The 15,000-nt window shown below is 32.9% G+C and overlaps 2 pseudogenes; both read left to right on the top strand.

The window, feature by feature from the left end:
- LOC125032691 overlaps positions 1 to 9,150 on the top strand; it is a 31,591-nt pseudogene extending 22,441 nt beyond the window's left edge.
- A 3,429-nt stretch (positions 9,151 to 12,579) lies between these two features.
- Positions 12,580 to 15,000, top strand: part of LOC125032690 — a 20,168-nt pseudogene continuing 17,747 nt past the window's right edge.

The following is a 15,000-nucleotide window of genomic DNA, read 5'->3' as shown; positions in this document are numbered from 1 at the left end:
AGTATACTGATGCTAATATCAATGACACTGATAGGAATCATTGTAGATGTAACGTTTATATATATGATATTAATGGAGATAATGCTTATGATAATCCTAATATGATGTTTTATCACTAGGTATTCATTGTTATACATGATTCTCGCAGCAATAATTTTATCATTAAAACTATATTTATACTAGAATTACCAAAATCAAACTTTCTGTGTATGCAATATATATTTCATCAAAATAATGTTACCGTCTTATCAAGAATTATTTAATATTTTACCGAATAATAGATCTGCTTGTGAAATTGAACCAAAACCCTTTATAGATTTTGTGAATCACTACAATACTAACTTCAGTCAAGTAATCAACTCTAGCCAGCATTATAAAGAAAATTATGATAATGCAAAAAAAAATATATAATTAACAATGATGATGGTGATGATAATGTTAATAATAATAATAATAATCATAATAATAATAATAATAATAATAATAATTATAATAATAATAATAATGATGATGATAACAATAATGATAATAATACTAATATTGATAGCAATAATAATAATGATAATGATTATAATAATAATTATAATAATAATAATAATAATAATAATAATAACAATGATAATAATGATAATAATAATAATAAATATAACAACAACAATAATAATAATAATAATAATAATAATAACAACAATAATGATAATAACAATAATAATAATAATAATAATAACAATAATAATAATGATAGCAATAATAATTTTAATAATAATAATAATAATAATAATAATAGCAATAATAATGATGATAATAATAATAATGATAATAATAGCAATAATAATGATGATAATAACAACAATAAGGATAATAATAATAATAATGATAATAATAATAATAATGATAATAATAATAATAATAATAATAATAATAATAATAATAATAATAATAACAATGATACTAATCAAAGAATACCCTTCAAGATCAACAAACATCCCTCAATAATATTCTTATTCCTCCTCTCATTCGCATTTCCAACCTAATTCCCTTCTCTTCCAAAAATCAACGGAAACCGAGGTGAAAAATGAAAAGCCGGTCTGATACGTGGGCATCGGACCATAAGCAAAACATAAGCACTCAACAAAACATGCAGAGCTCGTGTGAATTACTTACGTGCCGCTGATGTCACCCTTGTACCTAGATATATTTTTTAGAGTGTTTCTCGAATAAAAGCTGTGTTGTTACATTCATCTCTCTATATATTTATGAGTCATCGAAAGGGGTTTTGTTATCGAATACCTTATAATATTTTGTCTGGTGTGGGTTTGTTGGTGTGCTGTACGTATGTTTGTTTGTGTGTGTGTGTGTGTGTGTGTGTGTGTGTGTGTGTGTGTGTGTGTGTGTGTGTGTGTGTGTGTGTGTGTGTGTTTGTTTGCGTTTATGGAATCGTGTACGTAAAATATTATATATGTAAAGCAGATCAATACCTGTAAATTTATACACACTCACAAATAAACAACGAATGGAAAAGGTATAAACAAACAAACGCACACATTCTCCCCCCCCTACCCCACCACTCACAAGCCCCCTCCCTTCCCCCCACATACACAAGCATACGCACCAGCATCTGTCTGTCGGAGAGTGTTTCTTTGTGCAGATCCTCTTTTCGACCCGGGTATAAGGTCAATAGAAATCCTTGCTTCCATCCAGACTTAAGACTTTTATGCCCGAGTCTTAAATATCTTCAGAAACGTCAGACATTTAGGAGATGCTGGCCCGTTTCTCCGCCTCCTCTCTCCGCCGGTCTCCGTTGCATTCAAGCAAATATTAATGTTCCTCTTTCTATACATGACTGTACAGGGAATTTGAGCTCTGGAGGGAATGTTTCTTCAGAGGATACATGTATACGAATGATATTAGATGGAGGAAGGTATGTATGCATGCATCCTTCTGTATGTCTAAAGGTTTAGCTAGATTTTCTCTCTCTGTTTGTCTTTCTCTAAATAACTTTTTTCTCTCTTTCTGTTTGTGCTTGTGTATGTGAATGGCTGGACTCGCTTTTTCCTTGTTTTTTTCATACCTTTATCTCTTTCTCTTTCTGTGTGTGTCCCTCTTTCCCTACCCCTTCCTCTCTTTCTCTCTCCCTCTGCCTCTCTTCATTTCAATTAATAACTTTTTTGTCTGTTTCTCTCTTAGCTTGTCGTTATCTCTCTCTCTCTTTGTCTATCTGTCTCTGCCTTTTTTATCTGTTTACGCATTTATTCTGTCTCTCCTTTTCTATCTATTTGTCTATCTATCTATCTATATGTTTAGCTATCTATTTATCGATCCATCTATTTATCTATATGTTTAGCTGTCTAGTTATCGATCCATCTATCTTTATGTCTATCTATCTGTATGTCCATCTATCTATCTGTGTGTATATCTATCTATCTATATCTGTCTGTCTGTATATCTATCTATCTATATCTTTATCTACCTTTATGTATGTCTATAAATCAATCAATCAATCCATCTATCTCTATATATGTATATCTACACGAACATTCTCATATATATTCATGCATTGCAGCGCATGTATTTCTCTCATTGTCATCCATTCCTTCAGCAGAGAAACGCAGTCCAGTACACGATCCTTCTCTCCGAGAGCAAATACCTTCAGTAAGTGGAGTTCATCTTGCCGAAGTCTGAAAGTTGCATCAGTGTTTACGTGTGTTATTGACAAAGCTGAAGCGTAAAGAGCGAAAGGTTGCGTGTTTCGTTGGGCCAGATTATTGACTTGCGTTGTTTGCCTTTTAAACTCTCCTTGACACACACACACACACACACACACACACACACATACGTGCATACAAACTCCACAGCTTCCTTTCTCTTTCTGATGCTGTCTTTTTTTGTTTTCGTTGTGTGTGTGTGTGTTGAAGTATGTTGTTTCTTTCTCTCTTCTTTTTTTCACTCCTTCCCTTTTTTCCTTCTTTTGTATTTTTTTTTATCTTCTTTCTCACCTTTCTCTCCCCTTTCCTTTTTCCTCTCTCTCTCATTATCCTCTCTTTTTCCCCTTCTCCTCTCTCTCTTCTCCCACCCCTCTCTCTCTGTCTCCTTCCTCTCTCTCTGTCTCCTTTGCCTCTCTCTCTCTCACTCTCTCTCTCTCTCTCTCTCTCTCTCTCTCTCTCTCTCTCTCTCTCTCTCTCTCTCTCTCTCTCCTTCCTCTCTCCCTCTCTCTCTCTCCCCTCGCCCCCCTCTCTCTCTTTCTCTCTCTCTTTATCTTTCTCATTCCTCTCTCTATCTCTCTCTCTCATTTCTCTCTCTCTCTCTCCCCTTCTCTCTCTCTCTCTCTCTCTCTCTCTCTCTCTCTCTCTCTCTCTCTCTCTCTCTCTCTCTCTCTCTCTCAATCTCTCATCTTCTCTCTCTCTCTTCTTCTTTCTCTCTCTTCACAAACTGTCGACTTAAGGGCCAACCAAATTCCTGTGGCTGGCAGTCAATAATATTTTAGTTATTTTTCTCTTTATTAATTTCTTTAATTTCTTTCATTGTTTCCATTTGATCGTACTTTTCTCATTTGTTCCGTTTTGTTTCACCTTTTTCGCGAATCTCCCTGAAGCTCAATCAAAACAAAAAGGTTGTTTTTTTCAGGGAGAAATACAGTCACTTTGATGTCGGTATTTATTTATTTATAAAAAATCACCCTGAAAAACTTATCAGTGAGAAAAGCAAGTGTTGGGAGTGATAAAGTTTATTTTTTGCATTATGTCAGCAGTGAATACAATAAAATGTATAATGTAAACAACCTTCGACAAGCTCATGTACTTTAAACTTGTCATAGTAAATCAGTTATGTCTATTTAATTATCAGGAATATAAGTCAGGAACGCGCAAAATATGAAATTATGATGAAGCGAATAAGAATAAAAAACTTATTGATAACATTCTATAATCAACAGCAACAAAAAACGTCACAGATGTAGTAACTCCAAACTGAAGATATGTTAACTTGTCTAGCAAAATCAGGGCAAAATGATTTAGGAACATATATCACAACAACATTGCAGAAAGACAGAAAACAAAAGAAATGAAAAACTAGTGATTTTATTTTACGTTGTCAATACATACTTATATTTCTGAATCCAGAAATATAAGGCACTACATAAATTGTCAAACAGAATATCGACCATGTATCTCCTTGACTGACGTAAGTAACGCGTGAGACAAATTTTCTGACACAAATCAAACATAAATCATGTATCAAATAAGTTTACAGATTCGGAACAGTCTTTTGATAAAATCACATGGACAATTCTCCATGTTCAGCCCCGGAACAGGAGAGAATTCAAGAGCAAATTTACGTTAAACCGATCGCCATGGTTATAAGATACAGAGATGTGTTATGCAAAAAAGATATGCATAAACAAACCATATTTGCTATATAAATATACCGATGAAACTGAGATACTGTGAGTGAATATTCCTACTAAATATTCTAAATTGATGATTCTATAACAATACAATACAGCAACATATAATAAAAGAATATTCCATTGGCTATTATGAACAGGTAATACAATAGAGATAATGGTAATGATAATGATGATGATGGTAATAATAATAATGCGAATAATGATAATTATAATGATAATGATAATAAAAACAACCAATGATAATAATAACAACAACAATAATAATAATGATGATACTGATAACAAAAATAATAACATTGATAATGAAAATGATACAGTAATGATGGTAATACAAAATAACAAAAATAATAAGAAGAACAATAAGAGCAATAATAAAAAGGATATTGTAAATAGTGACAGTAATAAAACTAATGATAATGATAAGTACGATGTTAATGATAGTAGTAGTAGCAGTAAAGATGATGATGATGGTGATGATGATAACAATAATAATAGTAATAATAATAATAATAATAATAATAATAATAATAATAATAATAATAATAATAATAATAATAATAATAACAGTAACAATAGTAAAGATAATGATAAGGACATCGATAATGCTAATGATAATGATGATGATGATGATTGCAACGATGACGATGATGATAATGCTAATGATAAACGTAATAATAACAATAAAGTTAAAATAATAGTAATCATTCCTGTGAAGATATGAGTAATAATGCTTATAATGATAATGATAATAATGATAATTATAATGATAATAATAATAATAATAATGATAATGATAATGATAATGATGATAATATTAGTGATAATGATAATGATAATATTTGATAATAATAATAACAATAATAATAATAATAAAAATAATAATGATAATAATATTAATATTAATAACAACTACCAAAGCAATGATAATTATACTTGTATTAATGATAATAATAATAATAATAGTAGTAATAATAATAGTAATAATAATAATGACAATAATAATAATAATAGTAGTAATAATGATAATAATAATGATGATGATGATGATGATGATGATTATAACAGTAATAATAATAATAATGATGATGATAATTATAAAAATAATAATAATATTTGCAGTAATAACATTTATGATGGTTATGATAATAAAGGTAATGATAATAACAGCAATAACAATGATAATGATAATAGCAGGAAAAGGGATTCTGATTATATAGATTATCAGAGTAACAATAAGAAGAGCAGCAGCAGCAGCAACAATAACAAAAGTCATTATCATGATGAAGATGATAATGATAATGATGATAATGATAATGATAATGATGATGATAATGATAATGATAACGATGATAATGATAATGATGATGATAATGATAATGATAACGATGATAATGATAATGATAACGATGATAATGATAATGATAACGATGATAATGATAATGATGATGATAATGATAATGATGATGATAATGATAATGATAACGATGATAACGATGATGATGATGATGAATGTAAAGGATTAGTCTATTTTAGGAAACCGGTACCTGAGTAGGTAACGGAACTGGCTATGAAGCTCCACGAACCCGAACCGACTCCGTTTCGGTTCGTGTTGAGAACTATGGTCGCGCTGAAAGCTTCCATAAACTTTCAGTTCGTTGCTGACTCGAAAAGGGTAAGGTCTCGCCCCCCCCCCCCCTTTTATTATTATTTTTTTTTTTTTATATACTTTGATTTAAATCTTAATATCAACTTGAATTTATATATATAGTTTAATTCTTGATATTCTTTTCTTTGTCAGGACTCTACCTTTCTCGAGGGCCGGAAGAGGAGACGTCCTATATATTTTTTATGTATAAGTATACACCATATAGTCACAGGTGTGAAGTTATTAAGAAGCGAGAAGTCCAAGATGAATAGAAACTAGAAGGCAGAACACGTGTTCTGTGTTCCTGTGCTTGTTCCTGTGACCCCGTGTTTTGTGTTCCTGTGTTTGTGCCTGTGATCCCGTGTTCTGTGTTCCTGTGATCCCGTGTTCTGTGTTCCTGTGTTTGTTCCTGTGATCCCGTGTTCTGTGTTCCCGTGTTTGTTCCTGTGATCCCGTGTTCTGTGATCCTGTGTTTGTTCCTGTGATCCCTTGTTCTGTGTTGGTGTTTCCCTATTTTGTATAATGCCGGTAGAAGAATAAAAATCAGTCACAACGTTATTTTCCAGTAACCCTAGAGGAGATTATTTCTTAGATTAAAAAATAAATAAAAGAAAATGCATGATAATGAACAACAACAAAACAAGATCTAAAAATAAATAAAAGAACCTTGGATGATTCACAATGATAATGATAATGATGATTTAGCTAGTGATGATAATGATGATGATGTTGAATCTTTATAAAGAACAAAATATTATAAGATAACAGTGATTAAATTATATTAGTGATAACTGTTGCAATAACAGTATTGCTAATAATACTCACACTTGCAATGGCAATGGTAGTAATATCGACATTAGTAATTAATGTATTAATAATAATAGTAATAATAATAATAATAATAATAATAATAATAATAATAAAGATGATGGTGATGATTATAACAGTAACAATAATAATGATAATGATAATGATAGTAATAATAATAAAGATGATGATTATTATAATAATAATAATAACAATAATATCGACATTAGTAGTAGCAAGGACAGTACAAAAAAAATAAAAATAACAATAATAATAAAATAAGAATTTTGCATGCACTCACCGCTGGAATTTTGTAAGACTCGCTTTTCTAGGACTCCTGTGTCATGGAGAAACAAAAAAATATTCGCAAACCGCTTGTCCTTTAGCATCATAATGGCCCTAGTTATACTAATTCGTACGCGTTCATTCTATTTCACAGACACACGATGAGAAACTTAACTCATAGAAAACATTACGACACGAAAGGTACTTGTAAATAAACATTATATATATTTTTTTACGTATCTTATTGAGACTTTGTTCCTTAATTTCATCTAACCATAAGATTCACTTCAGCTCACCTAAAAATGAACTCTAACCACAAGCTATCACCTAAGAGTCCGGTTTATGCTATCAAATTCATTACTTAACAAAAGAGGACTTTGTGTGAGTTGATTAATTCTCAACGCCCTGAAAGCTGTGTATTAGCATGAGTAAATGAAACAAGGTGGGGGGTTCCCGTAGATTTCACCCGCACTACGATTTACTGTCCAGGTACGGGTCTTTTTCAACCGAGGCAGCCACGATAGCATGAGTCTTAAAGGGGGGGCTATTTAAGCACCCTTCCCCCTCTTCCCGCCTACATTTCCGGTTTCTGCTTCGTTTAAGCTTTCTCGGATTTAGTACTTAGGATGTCTTTTATAAGAGTTATGATTTATATTATTGTTTTACTATTACAGTGCGATTCATTATAGTTATTATTATCATTAACATCGTCATTAGCAATAGTTATTATCATTAGCACTGCTATTAGTAGTAGTACTTTTTTATTATTGCAATTATCATTATCATCTCTTAATTCTGCGTGTCGTTATTTTTGTTATCACTGTCATCGTCGTTATCATGATTATCGTTATTACTCTGAAATCATCTATAACATTATCATCTTCATTAGTGGCTGTAATGAGAATAATAAAAATACTGTTACTAATAGCGATAACTATGAAAATGTTGTTATTACTTCTACTACTGCTACTACAACTACTACAACTAATGAAACTATTATTATCGTTATCATAATTATTGTTTTCATTATTGTTACCTTATTATTATTATTATCATCATCAATATTATTATTATTATAATTATTACTATTGTTATTATTATCATTACTATTGTTATTAATATTATTTTTACTATTGTTATTATTATTACTGTTATTATCATCATTATTATTCTTATTATTTATATTATTGTTATTTTCATTAATATTATTAGTGTGTTATTATTACTATTATTATCATTATTATTATTATTATTATTATTATTATTATTATTATCATTATCATCATCATAAAGATTATTATCTTTATTGTTATTATCATCCTTTTATCGTTATCATCATTATTTTTATATTATTTTTATTAGTAGGCTTATAAAATTATAATTATCTTTACTAAAGCTGTTATTATTATTTCTACCATCGTCATCATTATCATTATTATCACTATGATCATCATCATTGACGTTATTATAATTATCATTTTCATTGTTACCATATTTTTCTTTATCGTTATTATCCTTATTTTCTTAATCATTATTATGATTTCACCGGCCAACAATTTTTCTTTTTTCGAGATTTCTTAACTGTATTTTACAATTTTTTTTTTTATCTGCTGATTTCAAATATGCAAACGGTTTTGTTTTGTAGGTATTTCATTTTAGCCTTTTGCGGTCAAATAAATTACTTACGCGCTTATAGTGTAAATATTGAAAGCGCATTTTTCAAGTTTAAGTCAGTTATATAAATTCTTATTATTGTTTTATTTTTTCTACATAACTAGATAATTTATCTGATCTTATTCTAAGCTACTTGCAATTATGCTGTAACAGACACAATATATAAACAGCACTTACACATTCCAACGATCTTCCTTATACGACATCAGAGTCATCAACTCCTCGGCAGTTTAGCGAGTCAGAGCTAAATGACCTTGTGCGTAATTTGGGACTCTCCAAAAATGCAGCAGAAATGCTAGCTTCTAGGTTGCAAGAAAAGGCTCTAATGAACTAAACCACAACAGTTTCATACTTCCGAAATAGAGAACAGGTTTTTGTGGCTTTTTTTTAAAGAGGAAAAATGTTTGTTTATTGTCATTATATTTCGGGTCTTCTCCAGGAGTTAGGATTCCATCGTATAATCCAAATGATTAGAGGCTATTTCCAGATAGTTCTAAGAGCAGCCTGAAGTGTATTCTACTACAGAAAGGCAGTTTCTATGCAGCTGTTCCAGTAGGTCATTCTGTATGTTTACGAGAAAAAAATAGTGACATTAAAACTGTGATTTGCCTACTAAAATACCACGAGCACAACTGGACAATCTGCGTGGACTTGGTCCCTGTTTTTTGTTTTTTTTGTTTTGTTTTTGTATGTGGGACAACCGAGCTAGAGACAAGCTTTGGAACCAGAAAGGGTGGCCTTTACGTGAGACTCTAGAAGTTGGTATGCTAAATATTGTCAATGATCCAATCATCAGTCGAGAAAAGATCATATTTCCTTCTCTCCACATCAAACCGGGCCTGATGAAGAAGTTTGTAAGAGCATTGAATACTGACGGTGCATTTTTCTAACATGTAGTCTCGTCTCTCCCTGCGTTGTCATTCGAAAAGATCAAGGCAGATGTGCTTAGTGGCCCACAGTTGTACTTGTCCGTGATGAAGACTTTGTCAGAGAGATGAATTGCAAGGAAAGGAGAGCGTGTCTTGTACAAATCCTTGTAACAATCTTGTCAGCTTTTCGTGGCCTTGGATGCAACATTAGTGTCAAACGTCATTTTTTATTCAGTCAGAGAACTTAGAGGCAGTAAGTGACGAGCAAGGGGAGCGGTTCCATCAGGGCCATGGAGGAGCGGTACCAAGGGAGACGGGATAAACATATGATGGCAGATTACTGCTGGAGCATCAAACGAGATTCCCTGTCGCAGTCCACAAACGCAAAAGACTAAAACAGTTTTTATCTTCATAACAATAAGTTTTTTACCTACCAAAGAGTTTCGTACAAATTTTAACCTTTGTATTGATGGAACCAGTTTCAAATTATGTGGTAAATAAACTAGACTATGTAACATTTTCTTTTAAATTCACCAGCTAATTTCATGAGATTTCATTCACATGTTTCTTCTCTGTAGGACAAAGACAATTTTTTTCAAATTTTAGAAAACCGCGGTTGCAAAATAATATGAGCTGTCATATATGAAATAGGCACATTTAGAATAGTTAATACCAGTGGTTGATATTAATTCAAAAAAAAAAAAAAAAAATGTTAACCAAAGTTATCAATGTTATAATCATTTTTGCTATCATCCTCATTTTTATCAGTATTACCATCAGTATTATTAATCTTATTATCTTTATCTTTATAATCAGCATCATTATTTTCATATAAAGGTCACACTCGTTACTTTTTCATCTTATGGAATGTAGCATCAATGTCAAACGACCTTTAACCGGTTTGATGATACAAAATATGCACATATAACACTCACAGATCACTATAGTATTATCAACAGTTTAAATTGATTTATTTATCTACTGCTAACCCTCTACTGTACAGTCTAAAACTTTTTCGCAGTTTCTGTTATTGCCACGCCGGGTGCAACGACCAACAACCTCTCCCAGCTTCAGTAAATATACAGTATTAGAAATCCCCCTATTCTATAGCTTTCTCCCCTTTCCCGCCTGTTACCGCCGCTTCCCCCTCGCGCCTGTTACTACTGCCTACCCCCACCCCCTCCTGCCTGTTACTACTGCTTCCCCCTTCCTGCGGGCCATTTCCAAATGCCACTCCAATATCACTACTACGTCTTGGTACTTGAACTTTTGAATGTGACTGTAAGAGTATATTAGAATCAGGCGATATTTCATTGCTTTTAATAATGAATGTCTACCAGAAAACGTATACTTAAGCTTTTTTTGTGGATTGACTTTATCTTGGTCGAGTTGTTTTGATCTTACCTAGGCTGAGGTGTGTTGCATATTTCAGGGCTACAGTATCTCGCACAAATTGATGTTAAGATATGCGTTTGTGAATGTTTATTTGTAGCGTTCATTACTTGCAACGTTCCCCAGGCTCATTAAAAGTGTGTAAAGGCGTCACTGCCACCACCCGATTGGTACGTTCGGGAACGAGTGTATGGTGTAAGAAGGGATGCAAGGTCAGAAGAAGTGTGGAAAGGAGCGACAGAAGTGTGTATGCGCGTGTGTGTGTGTGAAGTGTAGTTGTGGAAATGAGCCGAAGTGAGGTAGGCGAGGTTAGAATCCCGAGGAGAGGCGTGTATAGATGCTTCATCTTATTCAGCCTTCCTTCTCACAAAGAGTCAGGGACTTATCAAAAGTTATTATAAAATTGCCTATTTATTTTGTAAAACAAGGCTAAAACGAAAACATAGCACAGTAAAACAAACACTTAAAACACAAAAGACAAAATAAACATAAAACACTGTAGGACACGAAGCACAAACATTAAAACGAGAACCACCTTCTCTCACGTATAATGCAACTTAAAAACTTCTTATATTTCCGAGACCACCTTACCCTGAACACCACAACCACAGTCCAGCAGTTCAACTGCCCTCGACCTCGGACCGCCTCGCTTGAAGGGCCGGGGGCTTTCCATTGTCACCTCGGCCCGCGAAACTAAGTTTTGTTTCTCATAAGACTTGCATTAATAAAAACTTACAATATACATTAAAATGTTCTTATTATAATAATAAAAATATCCGTAAAGTTTATCCATAAGATGAATAAAAGTTCTAAGAAATAAATAGTAAAAATAAAAAAGAACCATCGTGTACATAGTAAAATAAACTCCTATTTGTTTCATTTTTGGTGGTCTCTTTTCAAATTAAGGTCCGTGTAAAACACCATGTAAAAAGTTTATTAAAACACGAAATAAACAAACAAAAATAAAGCAAACAAAACATTAACAAAGGTGACGAGGCCGCACAGGTGAGTCGCTCCAGGTGGGCTTCCCGTTTTCTGTTGCCGCAGCTTCCTCACCGCGCCGGGCATCCTCACCCCCGGGGGATAAAAACAGGGGTTTTGGGAGATCTAGGAGGCGTACGAGGCTGCGACCTCCTCCGTGGAGCGAGGGTGGACACCGTTCTTCATCTCTAAAGGGGGGGGGGGGAGTGTAGGCGAAAACATATGTAGGGGACCGTGGGGGACGTACACAGGCGGTCCACTACATATTAACAAATGTGTACTTTTTAAAAAATAAGTCTGACAAAGTGTCGTGTTGTTCTAAATGTTTCGTTTCATTCATTTTCGTAACACTCCTCTTCTTTGTTAAAATGAATTACAAGATGAATTAATGAAGAGTAAATCCGTGCGTTCACTTGAGCCTTTCCGCACGGTGCGCCTTGCACAGGCCCAAAACGGTCAGAGTGAACGGTTTCGCCACGCGAAACGCCTCTCAGCTGATTACTGTAAACAAACATACCAACATGGCCGACGCTGCTAGGCGTGTTGCGGGAGTTGCTGTCCTTTTAGATGAATTAGACGATCCCATTTTAGACGCAGCTTTAATAGTTGCCTTAGAAAATGATCTAGGGGGAGCAGAGGAAGCTGCACAGAGACGACAAAGGGTCCGGAATCCAGTCAGAGTTGGTGCTTATGCAGAGAACATTGTGCCCCTATACTGCGAGGAGGAATTCAAATCTCACTTCAGAATGCGTCGACCAACTTTCATGTACTTTAGTATTAATACTTTATAATAACATTGCCATAAATGAAGTGAAGCAACAGGAACTGTGCGTTTGTGAAGCATGGGGTTATTTTTTCCCGTGGTAATGTCCAGTGCATATGACTACAGATATTATAAAATATATTTGACTATAAGGTAATTTTAGTATGTATGGGCAGATATGAAATATTAATTCTAATCAGCTTATTTTACGAAATGTATATTGTGGGGGATTGCATTACACTCATGGAGTCGTGTCATATTTAGTTTTTCATACATAGATGGCTCAACAAACACTTGATTACCAAAGAGTTGCAAGCTCAGCCTATTACACCTGTTTATCATTTTCTTTGATTTGCAAAAATAATTTTGTTTAATTTCCATTAGTATTACTATTTTGAAAACTGGTTATGTCAACAATATAATAAAAAATGCTGGTATTTGTTTAGAATACCTTCGTATAAACAGTTACCATATCTAGTATGCACATGAATAGGAAGACAATTTGAATCTTCCATGTATTCACAACAACAAAGTTTGTTGCTCTTTGTTGGAGTAATTCTGTGCATAACAATAATGTTGGAAATATGAAAAGCAATTATTCTGTGCATAACAATAATGTTGCAAACATGAAAAGCAATTATTTTTAAAGCTTTTTACAGTAATTTCAGTAATTACCAATATTTTTTTTCTTCATATTTCTGGTACCTGAATGTATGCCTTTGCAAAGTCCTTATTAGTTTCAACAGCTACTTTGCACTTCTCTGATATTTATTGTCTTCTATAGTGTTATGCATTATAATTTAATTTTTGAGAAAGTCATAAGGAAAGTGGTTGATTTCTCATGGATTTAACTGGTTAATTTGGAGATGCTAAATTATGCTGAATTTACCATATATACGACTATTTACTTTCTTTCACTTGTTCTCATGTATACTTTTCTTCCTCAACAGGATTTGTGTCAGATTCTTAGACCCCATTTATCCAAAAAGATCCTGACTGAAGAGAAGAAGATTCTGGCTACACTTTGGCTTTTGGGGAACCAAGAGTCATTCAGAGGTGTTGGTGATAGATTCAACTTAAGTAAATCATCACTACACAAAGTATTTATGGAGGTAGCTTGTGCACTGAAGATGGTTATGAAACATATTATTGTATGGCCTGCAGGTGATCAAATTAATGAAATAGCAGACAATTTCTTTTGAAAAACTGGATTTCCTGGCACTCATATACAAATTCCAGGTACCAAAGAAAATAGAGAGGCCTATGTAAACAGGAAAATGTTTACAAGTATTCAGTTGCAAGCAGTTTGTGATTCGAATTTAAGATTTCTTGACATATATTCAGGATGGGCAGGGTCTGTACATGATGCAAGGGTGTATAGAAATTCTCCCATATTTTCACTTTTAAAAAACAATTATTTGCCCAGAGATTTTCATTTGCTTGGTGATTCTGCTTATCCTCTCTCACCATTAATGATTGTTCCTTACAAGAACACGGGTCATCTCACAGCTGAACAGATTTCTTTCAATAAAATTCACTCTTCTACTAGGGTTGTGATTGAGAGAGCATTTGGTTTGCTGAAGTGTAAATTCCGAAGATTAAAATACCTAGATGTGACTAGACTTGACAGAATTCCATTACAGCTCCCTGTGTACTACATAATTTTATTTTACTTAAGGAAAAACTTGGTATTCAAGCAGAGCTACAAGACATTGTTTTGGAACCTGAGCCAGAGGTTCCAGATGAAGGTATTCCTGAAGTGGAAAGAGAGGAAGCCTTTACAACACGAGATGAATTGGCAAATCTTGCATAATGTTACTTGTATATAAATGTTTGTTTCTTGCATCAAACTGTTTGCATGTTTGCAAGTAATGCTGCCTTATATTTGTCTTTTTTTGCACATTTCATTTTCTTTTGAATATGATACTTATTTTCGTAGCTCATAAAATATTTGAAAATATATACTGTACCTTTATAAGTGCCTGTGATAGATCATTTATGTATTTCCTTCCTTTTCATGCTGCTTGATTTTTCGTTTTTTTGTATATATAACATATCTTTCATCATTGTATTGCATTGATGCATGTATATTTACATATATATTTTACTGAAAGCTTTAAAAACTCAAGGATTGTAAATTGTAAGTCATATTTACCATAATCCATGTCTAATAAAATGT

Source organism: Penaeus chinensis, chromosome 15, assembly GCF_019202785.1.
Source record: "Penaeus chinensis breed Huanghai No. 1 chromosome 15, ASM1920278v2, whole genome shotgun sequence".
Taxonomy (NCBI): domain Eukaryota; kingdom Metazoa; phylum Arthropoda; class Malacostraca; order Decapoda; family Penaeidae; genus Penaeus; species Penaeus chinensis.
The sequence above is the reverse complement of the archived record's forward strand: the minus strand, read 5'-3'. Positions and strand labels throughout refer to the sequence as shown.